The following is a 16,742-nucleotide window of genomic DNA, read 5'->3' on the forward strand; positions in this document are numbered from 1 at the left end:
CCCCCCGCCCCCCACCAGCGCAGCCACGGACTGAGTCCGCAGCCGCCATGCCAGGTACCCAAACGACAATAGGTGGTTAGAAAAACGCCATCGGGAACTCGACCGGTTGGGAGCGGAGGATCGCTGGGCAGGCCTCTGGCAATGGCCCTCTAGCTGCGCGGAGTACTTCGCGATCACGCTGATTCCCGGGTCCCAGAGAATCACTGGACCGGCACAGGGCCCGATTTCGGCGTGAAACTTGATTATTCCACCCCCCCACGCCAAAGGCGATTTTGGCGCGGGGCTGCGGAGAAATCAGCCCCTGGAATCCAGGCTCTTTGTGAAGTTATCATTGGTGGTTGGCTGTTCAAGGTGAAAGGCTTATATGATCCACTACCCAGGGGAGTTGTGGGAATGAATGTTAAATTTAAGGATTAAGTTTCATGCAATTTGGTGTCTTCAAATTAGTCAGGGGAGACTCGGCTGCCCCAGAAGAAGGTCACATCCCTAATAACATTCATGGCCCTTCCTTGATGAGTCAATGATGCCCACTAAATCAGTATTGTAATGGATGATTCTGCCATCGATTGGCTCTCATTAGCTAACCCTTTGGGAGCTGAGCCCCCAAGCACTGAACTCCCTGGCTGGCAGTTATCTCTCCACAAGAGAGAGGTGACACCGATTCAGCTCCCAATACAAGAGGCCACAGTTACTGAGTTCAGCAGTCAGCCCTGAAATGCCTAGTTTGGTAGCAGCATCTCATATCCCTGGGAAGTCAGCACACAGGTCAAGTCAATGTATAATGTGCCCTCAGTCCTCACCCTTGCGAGGTTCTGCAGGCCACTCAGGCTTTCCAAAGTATATGCCCATCTATCATGTGAAATTGGGTGGCGACATGGTCATTGTGTGACAGAGTGGGGAGTGAAGCTCACTGGAAAGGCGTTCACATAGGGAATGTGCACAGATGTACGGCAATGGGTCACGGCATTGACAGAACTCCTTCCTCATTGCGCACAGATCTGTTTTGTCCTTTTCAGTTCTTGGAGTGTGAGGATCATGGAGCCAGTGGAGCTGACAATGCTATTGGTAGCAGTGGACTAGCAGAGACGATGTTAATGTGCGGCTGTATGTGGACAGGACCAGTGGACTGCAGAGGAGGAGGTGGCAGGGCCCACTGAGTTAATGTGGGCAGGGCCACACATGGAGGTGGCTCCGAGGAGACACGACCAGGCACAGGTGTAGCAATGGAGAGCATGATATCTCCAGGTGACGGATATCCAGTGCCAGGTGATGCATCTCCCGTGCTGGGGTCGATTGCATCTGTCTCAAGGGACAGTGGGTCACCTGTGGCAGATGATGCAGGACTTGGTGCCACATGGGCTGGGAAGTCACCCATTTCCTGTGGCATGGCTCATTTTAGGGCTGCACATGTGGCCTGTGCAGCATATCCTAGTCTGCCGCTGAATACGTGTATAAGGAAGGTGACCAATGTGCCATTTGCGAGGGCTCTGCATTCCATCAACCTTGACCAGAACAGATGAGCGAGGACACCAGGGGAATGGGCTTCACTCACATGGCTGGCCAGCTCTAAGTGCAGGGTTTCATAGACTGCATACACATGTCTCTATATTCCCTATGGTAGCATGGGGCACACTTTTTGAACCGCAAGGAATTTCACCCCCTCAAGGTGCAGATTGTGCAAGTCCATGCAATGCGCACTATGTAGTTGTGTGCAGGTTTCCCTGAGAGTGTCCACGCTAACTACATTCTCCGACACTCACAGATCCCGGGCGTCTTTGAGGGAGAGCAAGCTGATTGCTCCTTTCATGGGCAGTAGGACTGTAAAGGACAATGTAGAAGAATGTTTGTACACTGAGCAACAGCTGATACTGTCAAATTTGATATATTAAAAGCCTGGGCAAGAGTTCAAATGTCACAAAATCAAAGTTAGTTGTGGATAAGCATGGAGATTTTCTACCTGGTGGATAGTAATCCTTAGATTTTCCTGGAAAAGACAAGTTCAAACCTGAATCAATATTAAAGAGGATGAAGATTGTTTGACTTATCCATGTTTAAACAGCAGAAAGGAAAAATACAAAATCACTTTTAACACAATACTGAGTCATTCAATTAGAAGCGGCCCCCTTATCAGAATGTCTGAATATTTGAGTAACAGAAAGTGACATTTGTGGAACAGGCTAAAGTGGATGAATGCACTAATCTTGTACATTTATGAAGCACAGGAGATGTTAAATTGAAACCAAATGGATGTCAATCTGGGCTAACATTTATTCAGTTCACAATTGCAAACAAAATGTGTCAATTTACACAGCACCCATATATTAGAATCTTTCACTGATTCAAATCTGCAGTGATGATCAATGTTATTGACTGTGAATTTCTGGGGCGAAATTCTCCGGAAACGACGCGATGTCCGCCGACTGGCGCCCAAAACGGCGCAAATCAGACGGGCATCGCGCCGCCCCAAACGTGCGGAATGCTCCGCATCTTTGGGGGCCGAGCCCCAACCTTAAGGGGCTAGGTTGGCGCCGGATGAATTTCCGGCCCGCCAGCTGGCGGAAAAGGCCTTTGGTGCCCCGCCAGCTGGTGCAGAAATGACATCTCCGGGCGGCGCATGTGCGGGAGCGTCAGCGGCCGCTGACGGCATTCCCGCGCATGCGCAGTGGAGGGAGTCTCTTCCGTCTCCGCCATGGTGGAGACCGTGGCAGAGGCGGAAGGGAAAGAGTGCCCCCACGGCACAGGCCCGCCCGCGGATCGGTGGGCCCAGATCGCGGGCCAGGCCACCGTGGGGGCACCCCCCCCGGGGCCAGATCGCCCGGCGCCCCCCCCAGGACCACGGAGCCCGCCCGCGCCGCCTTGTCCCGCTGGTAAGGTAGGTGGTTTAATTTACGCTGGCGGGACAGGCATTTTAGCGGCGGGACTTCGGCCCATCCGGGCCGGAGAATCGAGCGGGGGGGGGGGGCCCGCCAACCGGCGCGGCGTGATTCCCGCCCCCGCCGAATATCCGGTGCCGGAGACTTCGGCAACCGACGGGGGCGGGATTCACGCCAGCCCCCGGCGATTCTCCGACCCGGCGGGCATCGGAGAATCTCGCCCCAGGGGCGAAATTCTCCGTTATCGGCGGAAAGTCCGCCGATTGGCGCAAAAAACGGCGCAAATCCGACTTGCGTCACGTCGGAAAAATGGGTCGATAGTCTCCGGCCCGAAATGGGCTAGCAGCGACGTAACGGGATTCGCGCTTGCGCAGTGGTTCACGCCGTGCAGCGTCATACGCGCTGCACGGCGTGACGGCTCATAAGGCCGCGCTGCTCCCCCCCACCCAACCGGAACACCCGACCGCAACACCCGACTGGATGGCTGGCCGTCGCTCAGCCCCGAGGTTCAAGTCACGCGATGTGGAGGCGCTCCTGGACGCGGTGGAGCAGAGGAGGGACGCCCTGTATCCCGGGCACGGCCGCAGAGTTGCCCCATGCCACAGCCGGCGCCTGTGGAGGAAAGTGGCAGAGGCCGTCACCGCTGTGGCCCTGACACCACGGACAGGCACCCAGTGCCACAGGAAGGTGAACGACCTCGTCAGAGCAGGCAGGGTGAGCCTCCCCATATCCCCCCCTCCCCCATATCCCCCCTCCCCCATATCCCCCCTCCCCCATATCCCCCCCCATATCCCCCTCCCCATATACCCCCCTCCCCCATATCCCCCCTCCCCCATATCCCCCCTCCCCCATATTCCCCCCTCCCCCATATCCCCATATCCCCCCTCCCCCATATCCCCAAGTGAATCCAGCCCTAACCTTAACCTCTGCAATGCACGTGCAACCGATGGCGTGCATTCATATACCTGCCTAACACTGTTGCCTTTTACCCCTGCCCCCCCACCCACAGGAGAAGCGCGCACACAACAATAGGGAGCATGTGAGGACTGGAGGAGGGCCCGCTGATGAGAGGCCACTGACCGTACACGAGGAAAGGGCCCTGGAACTGGCTGGCGGACCTGAGGACCGGGAGGTTGCTGATGCAGAGGTCGGGGGCGTACTAGCGAGTGAGCAACCGACAGCCCGTCCCCATATCCCCCCTCCCCTATATCCCCCTCCCCCGTATCACCTGATCACTGCCTGATGTCTAACCATGCATGCTTCATTGTGTATCGCAGGACCAAACGTCCAGGCACCCATCCCCGCAGATGCAGACCGCCCGCAGGATGCCCCTCGGAGACCACGGGAGACGGAGAGACCCGCACCCTCCAGCATGCGACGCCCGCAGGATGTCCCTCGGAGAACACGGGAGACGGAGAGACCCGGACCCTCCAGCATGCGACGCCCGCAGGATGCCCCTCGGAGACCACGGGAGACGGAGAGACCCGCACCCTCCAGCATGCGACGCCCGCAGGATGCCCCTCGGAGACCACGGGAGACGGAGAGACCTGGAGCAACAGGGAGACGACACCCCCGTCACGTGCGGGAGCGACCACCCAGCGACGAGGGGGGCAGCCACAGGCCCCCGTCACATCCGAGCCAGGACACCACTACCCAGGACACCACTACCCAGGACACCACTACCCAGGACACCACTACCCAGGACACCCCTACCCGGGACACCCCTACCCGGGACAGCACTACCCAGGACACCCCTACCCGGGACAGCACTACCCAGGAAGACGAAATACCGGACAGTGACTCAGAGTGGATGGGTGGAGACGAACCCCCACCCCAAAGTGCCATGGACTCAGAGTGGGACGAAGAGCACGACGCAACGCCACTGCTGTCACCAACACCCTTCACCATCGCAGAAACACTCACCACGGTTGGGCACTTTAGTGATGAGGCGTCTGGTACACTCACTGGTGCGCACAACACAGCCGTCCCGGTACAGCAGGTGGAGGTAGGAGCAGCAGAGGGACCGGGCGGTCGGAGGGCAGCCCAGGCCAAGCGAACATCTGCCGCCCAGTTGGATCCCGGGTTCCTGCAGTTACCACACCCACACATAGATCCGATGCAACCACCGACCCGGAGACGAGCGAAGAGGGTGACCGGCGGCTTGCGGCGGCTGCGGTCGCAGGTGGAGGAGTCCACCCGCGTCCAGGAGCTGGGAGTGGTGCCGATCATGCGTGCCACCTAGGCTGACACCGCACGGGTGGCGTCCGCGGTGGAGGCAATGGGTGCGACGGTGTCAGACATGGGGAACGGTTTGCGAGGCCTGGGGCTTTCCGTGCAGGCGGCGTCTGTGGCCCAGGACATGGCTGCCCTCTCACAGGAGGCCATGAGCCAGTGCCAGCGCCAGATGGCAGAGGCGCTCAACACCATAGCCCAGTCTCAGCAGGCCATGGCCCAGTCACTGCAGGCCATGGCCCTGTCTCAGCAGGCCATGGCCCAGTCTCTGCAGGCCATCGCTGAGGGCATCGGCGCCAGTGGCCATGTGCGAGCCGGCGTCGCACTGTCACAGACAGGGTTTGCCAACCCCCTGGGCTCCATGGCTGCAAACCTGCAGACCCCTGTCGATACCAGCACGGGCCTCCAGGACTGGCAGCGCCAGATGTCGGGGGGGCGTCGGATGGCCAGTCCGTTCGCATCCCCCACCCACGTAGAGGCCTGGGGGCCATCGGGCACCCCGAGGGAGGAGGAGGTGGTGTGGTCCGTCCCGGCTCCCTCTGTAGGGGAGGTCCCGGTACACCGCGACACCTCGGACTCCCCCCCTTCCGTCCCAGGTGCATCGGGTGGGCAACGGGCAGGACAGGCTGGCAGCTCGCCATCCCAGTCACCCGGGCCGCAGCCTGGCCCATCTAGGCCAGGACGCCCCAGGAAACGGCCGCCAAAGGGATCCAGTGTCAGAGGGCAGGAATCACAGGAGTCCACCTCCAGTTCTGCTGTACCGTCTGGGGAACCACGTAGACGTAGTCAAAGGGCCCGTAAGGCCAAACAATTAGACACTGAGTAAGTTGGCACGGGTGCAGGGCACAGATGAGTTTTAGGGGCTAGGGCACGTGCATGAACTCCTTTGGTTATTAAAGTCAATGTTACACCTACCGAAGCTGCCTTTGTGCTCTGTCCAAAGTGTGCGGGGGTGTCATGTACGTTGAGCGCAAGTGTGTGTGTGAGGGGTGGTCTTACCTCAGCCCCAGGTGAGTCTGCCCCCTTCCCCCTGGGCCGCCATCAACATCCCCCGGGCAGAGGACGGGACCGTGCGCTGCAGTGTCACAGCCGCATGCAGGGATGGTCCGGGTGGATGGTGGTACTGTGGCCATGGGTCAGACATAGTCAAACGATGTAGAGCCAGGAGCTCATCGCAGGGCGGGTTGTCATCATCCTCCATGGCCTGCGATAGACACGCGTCCACCCGCAACTGTGTGAGCCCGGCCCGTTGTGCCGCAGGTGGATCGGCAATGGGGGGGGGGTGTTGTGCATGCGGGTGGGGTGGGTGGGGTTGGGGAGGGGGGTGAGGGTGCTGGGTGGGTGGATGGGTGGGGGGGGGTGGGTGGTCGGCTGTTGCCATGGTGTGCGGTCTGTGGCCATACGACCCGATTCCCACGCCCATCTAGTCAGTGAAGCGGGCGTCTATCAGTCTGTCCCGTGCCTGCTGGGCCAGCCGGTAACGGTGTACAGCCACCCGCCTGTGTCTACCCCGTCTGTCCTGACCATTGCCCCCATCCCCCTCATCTGGGGAGGACTGCGCCTCTTCCTGCTGCTCCTCCACTCCGCCCTCCTCTGCCTGCGGCACATCGCCCCTCTGCTGGGCTATGTTGTGCAGGACGCAGCACACCACTATGATGCGGCCGACCCTATCTGACCGATACTGGAGGGCGCCCCCAGAGAGGTCCAGGCACCTGAAACGCATCTTCAGCACGCCAAAGCACCTCTCGATCACTCCCCTTGTCGCTACATGGGCATCATTGTAGCGGTTCTCCGCCTCATTGCGTGGCCTCCGTATAGGCGTCATCAGCCACGATCGCAATGGGTAGCCCCTGTCGCCCAGCAACCAGCCCCTCAGCCGGGGATGGCGTCCCTCGTACATGCCGGGGATGGATGACCGTGACAACACGAATGAGTCGTGTACACTGCCTGGGTGACGGGCGCAGACGTGCAGGATCATCATGCGGTGGTCGCAGACCACCTGTACGTTCATCGAATAGGTCCCCTTCCTATTAGTGAACACAGCCCTGTTATCTGCTGGTGGCCGCACGGCGACGTGCAGCCCATCGATCGCGCCCTGGACCATGGGGAACCCGGCCACGGCAGAGAAGCCCACGGCCCGGGCATCTTGGCTGCCCGGTCCACGGGGAAGCGGATGTAGCGGTGCGCCATGGCATATAGGGCATCTGTCACTGCCCGGATGCACCGATGCACCGATGTCTGCGATTATGCCGGACAGGTCCCCACTCGGTGCCTGGAATGACCCCGTTGCATAAAAGTTCAGGGCCACCGTAACCTTGACGGACACGGGGCGAGGGTGTCCCCCGCCAGTGCCACGCAGTGACAGGTGTGCCAGCAGGTGGCAGATGTGTGCCACGGTTTCCCGGCTCATCCGGAGTCTCCACCTGCATTCCCGGTCCGTGAGGTCCTGGTATGACTGCCGGGGCCGGTACACACGGGGCGCCCTCGGGTGCCTCCGTTGCCGTGGGGCCGCGACGTCCCCCTCCCCCTCCTCGTCCTGTCGGTCAGGTGTCCCTCCAGCCTGGGCGGCTGCCGCCTGCCCCTCTGCGGCAGCCTGCGCCGCCTCTCTGGCACGCTCCTCCTCCTCCTCCTCATCCAGGGCAACATAGACATGAGCGGCTGCCACCACGGCGGCCAACATCGCTGGATGATCTGAAAACATGACGGCCTGGTGGGAGGGGGGAGGGGAACGACGACATGTCATCATTGCCCATATCCCCTCCTCCCCCCAGCCAGATGGCATGGACCGCATGGGTCCAACTGTTGGACGCTGGCACCTGGCCAGGTGGACCAACTCACTTGCCCTCCCATCCCCCTCCTCGGCACAGACCCCCCCCTAACCCCCAACCTCCACCCCACACGGACCCCCCCCCCAACCTCCACCCCAGCACGGACCCCCCCCCAAGCTCCACCCCGGCACGGACACCCCCCCCCCCCCAACCTCCACCCCAGCACGGACCCCCCCCCAACCTCCACCCCAGCACGGACCCCCCCCCAACCTCCACCCCGCACGGACCCCCCCCAACCTCCACCCCGGCACGGACCCCCCCCCCCAACCTCCACCCCGGCACGGCACGGACCCCCCCCCCAACCTCCACCCCAGCACGGCACAGACCCCCCCCCCAACCTCCACCCCGGCACGGACCCCCCCCCAACCTCCACCCCGGCACGGACCCCCCCCCCAACCTCCACCCCTGCACGGACCCCCCCCCAACCTCCACCCCGGCACGGACCCCCCCCCCCAACCTCCACCCCGGCACGGAACCCCTCCCAACCTCCACCCCGGCACGGACCCCCCCCCCCTAACCTCCACCCCAGCACGGACCCCCCCCCCAACCTCCACCCCGGCACGGACCCCCCCCATCCCCCTCCCCGGCCCGGACCCCCTCCCGGCACTCCCCCGGAGCCCAGCCTACTCTAACCACCCCCCCCCGCCGCACACACACACACACAACCCGAGACACACCTCTCCTCACGCATTCAGACTGTGGCCACGCCATCGCCTGCCCAGAGCCAACCCCCCAGGCCGTCACTCACCTCCACGCTGGTCGGCATGAGCCTGGAGCACCGGGTCACGCCGATGAAAAGGAGGTTTGATTCACGTCGACGTGAACGGTCATCACGTCGACGGGACTTCGGCCCATCCGGAAGGGAGAATATCGGCAGGCCGAAAATCGGCTGCCTTGCGCAGACCCGTGACATTCTCCGCGGCAGCGGCGCCATTAACGCCCCGCCGACTTTTCTCCCTTCGGAGACTTCGGCGGGGGCGGGGGCGGGATTCAAGGCGGCCAACGGCCATTCTCCGACCCTCTGGGGGGTCGGAGAATGACGCCCCAGATCTCCCACTACTCATTGCTTGTAATTTTTGCAGAAACTGACAGTGTTAACAGAGAAACAGTGAATACTGTCATTTGATCCTGATGCAAGTGTGAAATCATGAAAATAACAAGAAAATTGATGTATTTATTTCTCTCTCAATAGTCAGTGGACAGTAGATTATCCAGTGGCAGAATAAGGTCAAATCACAGGGAGAAACCGTGCCCACTTACAGTCCAGCTGACCTGTGTCAGCTCTTTTCAATAACTGTGAATTTAATATTGCACATTGGGCCAGGTGTATCCCACCCAATATATATATATAAATACTGCGTAGTTTTACCTGGTTGATAGTGTGGAAAAGCTTCTGCTGTATAAGAAGAAGAAAAACATTTCTCAATATTGAACAGAATGACAATTGTTGCACACGCACATGCTGAAAGAATAACTGGCAAAGACTAAGTAATATTCTTACACAAAGACTACGCAGTAGAATGACTTAAACCCCACTGATCACTGCTGCCAATGTTAACAAGAGAGATTGCAGTGTGTGGATCAGGTTTAAGGGGCTATTATTATCCAACAGATGGTAATTGCCATACAAATAAACTTGGCCCAGATATCACAACTCTTTAACACACAATACTACATTTACATAGTTAAAATTAGTCTGACAAAGCATCCTGTAAAAAACTTCTTAGTTTGTCAGAGGCAAGGAAATTTCCTTTCTGCAATAATGCCTGATTTCGATTTAACCGTAAGAAATTCCACCAATATTATCGCAAGGCAAACCTGCTGTTGCTGCTGGAAACATATATCACAGGGGGCTGACTTTCTCTCACTCTGATGTGGAAATTCAAGAAACTCCAAAACCAAACCCTGCTTTCTGAAAAACAGAATATTTCGGGCTTGGCTGGAATGGTTGCTTCAGCTCTTTTCCCAACACAAAGAACAAAGAACAAAGAAATGTACAGCACAGGAACAGGCCCTTCGGCCCTCCAAGCCCGTGCTGACCATACTGCCCGACTAAACTACAATCTTCTACACTTCCTGGGTCCGTATCCTTCTATTCCCATCCTATTCATATATTTGTCAAGATGCCCCTTAAATGTCCCTATCGTCCCTGCTTCCACCACCTCCTCCGGTAGCGAGTTCCAGGCACCCACTACCCTCTGCGTAAAAAACTTGCCTCGTACATCTACTCTAAACCTTGCCCCTCTCACCTTAAACCTATGCCCCCTAGTAATTGACCCCTCTACCCTGGGGAAAAGCCTCTGACTATCCACTCTGTCTATGCCCCTCATAATTTTGTATACCTCTATCAGGTCGCCCCTCAACCTCCTTCGTTCCAGTGAGAACAAACCGAGTTTACTCAATCGCTCCTCATAGCTTATGCCCTCCATACCAGGCAACATTCTGGTAAATCTCTTCTGCACCCTCTCTAAAGCCTCCACATCCTTCTGGTAGTGTGGCGACCAGAATTGAACACTATACTCCAAGTGTGGCCTAACTAAGGTTCTATACAGCTGCAACATGACTTGCCAATTCTTATACTCAATGCCCCGGCCAATGAAGGCAAGCATGCCATATGCCTTCTTGACTACCTTCTCCACCTGTGTTGCCCCTTTCAATGACCTGTGGACCTGTACTCCTAGATCTCTTTGACTTTCAATACTCTTGAGGGTTCTACCATTCACTGTGGCACCCCAGATCTTATCTCACCACTCCTGCTAACTCTCAACATCTCTCTCTCCTTTAGTCATATTTTTGCTTCTTTCATTTGAATTCCATTATCCTGAGCCCATCTTTGACTCTTAAACTTTCCCAGAGTATGGAAATCATATGGAAAGAGGCTGGTTTAGCACAGTGGGTTAAATAGCTGGCTTGCAATGCAGAACAATGCCGGCAGCGCGGGTTCAGTTCCCGTACTGGCCTCCCCGAACAGGTGCCGGAATGTGGCAACTAGGGGCTTTTCACAGTAACTTCATTGAAGCCTACTTGTGACAATAAGCGATTAGTATTAATCATTTATATTTCCTATTGACTCCACTTTTGGGTGCAATATAATTGAATAACCTCTCCTTGCTTACTTTGTAACCTTTGCAAGTTGTAAATGTCTGTTCACCTTGAAATTTAACAACTGAAAACAATAAACCCTTACTTAACTCCTCATGCAGATTTCACACCTACAATCCTTTCAACTCTCCACCCCGAACAATCAATCCCCAGCTTAATTAAAATATGTTCACACACAGACACACACTTACATGAACACAAGCCTCCTTCACATAATAACATAACAAACTCCCAAACTATTAAATGTAATACCATCTCTAATCCAAGGACTAAATCTCCCACTCCTTGGAGATCCATTGCTTTGCTAGCAATAGGAGAATGAGGCATGTACTCGGCCTGTGGTTAAAGATAGTGATGCAATAATATTCCGCTGCTGCTGGTGTATGGTTCCTTATGGATACCCTGCTTTGCGCTGCATAATCTATTTTGCATCTATTACATTTACCAGTGGCGAAAAGCTCAAGTTGCTTTTTATTACTCGTGCTTGTTCTCTCACCAATTGCTGCAGATACAGTTGGGTTGATATGTGGCTCAGGATTTATCCAATAGCACTGTTACTGAGCCATTCTCTATATTGGAAACTGAAATTCGTCATCCAGTCTACATTCTGTGTCTCTTTCTAGTCGTGTTCAAAAAGAGCGTTGAGAGAATGTGATAAATGCTAATCAGAGTGAGGTTTCCTTCTACATGTTTGACCTGATGGCATGGGACTTCACTCAAAAAGAGTGATATACGATTCGGAATGGTCAACCCGGTGATGTTACGAGTAACATACAAGTCCAAGGACCTTATTTTTTGATTCGGCAGCGACAGCAGAGGCATTCGGAAGGGCTGAAAGCCTGGGACTGGATTAAATCTTACTTTGGGATTCTGATACGGTAGCACAGTGGTTAGCATAGTAGCTTCACAGCTCCAGGGTACCAGGTTCGATTCCCAGCTTGGGTCAATGTCTGTGCGGAGTCTGCACGTTCTCCCCTTGTCTGCGTGGGTTTCTTCTGGGTGCTCCGGTTTCCTTCCACAGTCCAAAAATGTGCAGGTTAGGTGGATTGGCCATGCTAAATTGCCCTTAATGTCCCCAAAAAAAGGTTAGATGGGGTTACTAGGTTACGGGGATAGGGTGGATATGTTAGATAGGGTGATCTTTCCATGGGCTGGTGCGGACTCGATGGGCCGAATGGCCTACTTCTGCACTGTAAATTCTATGATCTATGACCCTATATTATGGTTAGGTTGGATTGGTCTGGAGGTGATGTTTTAATTATTCCCCTTTCTACAGTTTTGATGTTTATTATTAACATATTTTGTTGTTTGTATTACATTAGGATTATACATCAGGAAGGAATTTGTATATTTAAGAAGGCAGAAAAAAACAATAAAAATGAAATTTCTTACAATAGGAAAAGTAGGGGAGAAGGGCAACGTGAAGTCACTTAAATTTGAGACTTTAATGTGGTAACCGTGTGGTTACCTTCTCCACATTTGACCTAATGGCATGAAACTTTGAGAGATATTGTTGAGGACGCCAAGGAGCACACTCTCCTCACTTTAACCACTGTGCTTCCACCTCTGATGAGTTTTCATGCCCCTGAAACAGGACATATCCAGGAATGATGATGGAGCTCTCTTGGATATTAATGGGATTGTATGATTCTTTCAGTGTGACTATGCCATCCTGTTGCGCGACCAGCCTGTTGGAAGAGCTCTGTCAATTTTGGCACAAATCCCCTGATAACGGTGAGGCGAACTTTGCTCATTGGCTGAGCATGGTGTGGCTTTGATGTGTCCATTGCTGAGCCAACACCAGATGTTCTGATTTTTAAAACATATTTAAATTGTTTGTCTTGGAGTTGGATTTGCATCAGAGGCAAAGACTTTGCAAACAGAGTGAAAGGTGGCACTGTCAAAGTTGGACAAAGTTAAAACCTTGTCAGGAGTTAAATTGTCCCAAAATCAAAGTCAGTTACAGACTCGGCTGCAGTTTTTTACCTGGTAGATAATAGGCCTTAGATTTTTCTGGAAAAGACAAATTAAAACTTGTATTAATATTAAAGAGGATGAAGATTGTTTGACAAATCCATTTTGAAAGAACAAAAATTTAAAATACAACTTCATTTTTGTCACAAAACTCTGTAGTACAAACAGCTGATACCTCCTGATTAGAATGGCCAAACATTTGAGTGACAGAAAGTTAACGTTTGTGGAACAGGCTCGAGTGGCAGAATGTGCTAAACTTGTACATTTATGAAGCCCAGCAGCTGTAAATCTGTGGTTCTGGTCAATGTTGTTGACTGTGAATTTCTGCTCTCCCACCACTGATTCCATGTCGTAATTTGGGCAGAAACTGGCAGTTTTACCAGAGAAACGGCATAAACTGTCATTTGCTCCTAATCAAAGTGTGAAAGCATGAAAAAAACATGAAAAGTAATGTAATTATTTGCCTCTCCAGAGTTAGTGGCCAGTAGATTATCCAGTGGCAGAATAAGGCCAAATCTCAGGTAGAAACCGTGCCCACTTAGTCCAGCTGACCTGCAGCATGCAGGAGATCAGTTCATTTCAGTAGCTGTGTGCATAATATTGCACATTGGGCCAGGTATAGGAAGCGTAATGATCCTTTCATAGCCAGAATTTTTGTAATCTCCTCGTGCTTAGCAGGTAGTGTGAATTAAAAAGAACTGTCATGATATGCAGACACACACATAATGATATACAGACAAGCAGCTAATGGACACAGAGAACAGGACATGACCAATAAGCAGGTAGGACACTCAGGGGTGAGATCTATAAAAGACACGAGGCACTCACACTCTGCTTCTTTCCACTGATGAACATCTAGAGAGTCAGTCAAGGGATTGTTACAATCTCACACCTCCACCACGTGGCTAAGAGCTAGTCTGGTTCAGTCAGACAGAGTAACCACACTTAAGTTAGCAGAGAGTCGAACTCACAGTGAACTGTGCTAACTGTGCTATTAGTTCAATAAACCTGATTGAACTAACTTCAAGGTCTGGAGTTTCTTTCTGATCTAAGCTGCATCCAGTTGCAGCCAGTGTTAGACCAGTGTACCTAACACGGCAAGAACAACATACATTTATGTGGTATCTTTCATGACCATTAAGCTGGCAGTGTTACCAGAGAAACGGTGTAAATTGTCACTTGCTCCAGATCTAAGTGCGAAATCATGAAAAAAACATTCCAAATAGTGGAATTATTTCCTTCTCAAAGGTCAGTAGATGTCAGTAGATGTTAGATTATCCAGTGGCAGTACAACACCAGGGGCGGAATTCTCCATTAGCTGATGGCAAAATTGGGAAACGCGATTTGCCGATGAATAGCTTCCGACAGCAAAATCTTGGTCGGCACCTATTTGACGCCAAATCACGGTTTCCCATCACCTCAAAAATGGCGTTTCACCCCACACGTACAGTAGGCACCGTTTGCATATCATCAGCAGGACCGATCCGGTATTCTCCTGGGTCTCTGCGATTCTCCGCATCCGATGGGCCGAATCCTGACGGCGTGGTTCATTTGTTCTTTTTAAAATCGTGCAAACGGTGTGGCGGCTGCTGAGGGAGAGAGAGAGGGGTTGTGGAAAGTGCCCAAAATGGCCATAGTGTGCTGACAGTTGTGTTGTTGGCCGAGGGGCTTTTTCCAGGGCTGGGAAGAGTAGTGAACGAAGTCCAGGAGGTTGCCTGTGGGGTCAGGGTAGACGGACACTGAGCCCCCCTGCCGCAGCTGGCAAGGCAGCCATGCAGTTGCACACACAGATCACAGTTCACTTTGAACCTGGTGCCACTGGTCATATAGGTGTATCCCCAGGTAACCACCCTGCGTGCCTTGTGGCCCCAGATGACCCATCAGCTGCATGGGCGCTCTCCACCTCAACCAGTGCCATCTTGTTGACTGGGATAAGTGTGTGTGGGGATTGTAATGTGTATGTGCGGCTGGAGCTTGTCAGCCGCCCGAGTACCAATGACAGACCCGGCATATCCCTCACCATTTTTCAGTGAAATTGAGTGTGTTCCACGTGGCACCGGTGGAGGAATCGGTCCAGGTGCAGTGCCGATTTTTCTGTTGTAAAAGTCCACAGATTCTCCGTTGGCATCAACACTTAGAGCTGGATGCACAGAGGGAGAATTCAGAATGTCCAAATCCCGCCCCCGCCGGCCACTGAATTCTCCGGCACCGAAAATTCAGCGGGATCAGGAATCGCGCCGGCCGGCGGGCCACCCCCCCGGCGATTCTCCGACCCGCGATGGGCCGAAGTCCCGCTGCTGTCTTGCCAGTTCCGCCGGCGTGAATCAAACCACCTCGCTTCCCGGCAGGACTGGCGGCGCGGCTGGGCTCCGGGGTCCTGGGGGGGGGGGGGGGGGGGGCGCGGGGCAATCTGGCCCCGGGGGGTGCCCCCGCGGTGGCCTGGCCCGCGATCGGGGCCCACCGATCGGCGGGCGGGCCTGTGCCGTGGGGACCATTTTTTCCTTCTGCCTCGGCCATTGCCTCCGCAATGGCTAATGCGGAAGTGACTCCCCCCCTTCACATGCGCGGGGATGACGTCAGCAGCCGCCGCCGCTCCTTCGCATGCGCTGCCTTCCGCCGAGGTCCCTTCGGCCCCGGCTGGCGTGGCGCCAAAGGCCTTTCCCGCCAGCCCTCAAGTGAGGGCTTGGCCCCTAAAGATGCAGAGAAATCCGCACCTTTGGGGAGGCCCGACGCCGGAGTGGTTCCCCCCCACTGCATCCCGCCGGGACCCCCCGCCCCGCCGGGTAGGGGAGAATCCCGGCCCATGTCTTTCGGGACTTGTGGGAGGAAACCGGAGCACACGGAGAAAACCCAAGAAGACACGGGGAGAATGTGCAGACTGCACACAGACTGTGACCCAAGCCGAGAATTGAACCTGGGACCCTGAAGCTGTGAAGCAACAGTGCTACCTACTGTGCTACCGTGCTGCCCTAGTCAGGAAATATATAGATCAAAATATATATGTTACAGATGAGCATTTTTTTTTCACCTAGCTGATAGTACTCGACAGAGTACAAAAACCTTTCTCAATATGAACTGGAAAGACTAAGGGGGCGATTCTTCGATGCTGCGCCGTCTGGGAGAATCGCTGTGCACGCCAGATTTTCGCGCGACGCCGGTCCGACGCCGTCCGCCATTCTCCCAGCTGGCGAGAACGCCGTCATCGAGGTCGGCGCCGCGCATGCCGGGGAATCTGTTGAGCAGGCAGTAGAGGCGACTCTCCCAGCTCCCCGCTATTCTCCGGCCCGGATGGGCCAAAGTTCCGATGGCGTGACTCCAGGTCACGCCGTCGCCGTTCACCTCTGCTAAATAAATTCGTCAGCCAGTCGTGCTGGCTGACAAAGCGGATGAGGCAGGTGAGTAGGCGGGCCCATCCCAGGAACCAGGAAGTTGCGTCCACGGCCGGTGATGGCGGGTGGGGGGGGGGGGCTGTCCGAAGCGTTTGACGCGATCCCCCATGAGGGGGGGGGGGGTTGGGGGGGTGAAGGGGGTTGGGGGGTAAGGGGGTGGGGGGGGTGAAGGGGGTTGGGGGGGAGGGGGTAAGGGGTGGGGGGTGAAGGGGGTTGGGGGGGGTGAAGGGGGTTGGGGGGAAGGGGATGGGGGGTGAAGGGGGTTGGGGGGGTGAAGGGGTTTGGGGGGAAGGGGGGGTGAAGGGGGTTGGGGGGTGAAGCGGGTTGGGGGAAGGGGATGGGGG

This window comes from Scyliorhinus torazame, chromosome 10, assembly GCF_047496885.1.
Source record: "Scyliorhinus torazame isolate Kashiwa2021f chromosome 10, sScyTor2.1, whole genome shotgun sequence".
NCBI lineage: Eukaryota > Metazoa > Chordata > Chondrichthyes > Carcharhiniformes > Scyliorhinidae > Scyliorhinus > Scyliorhinus torazame.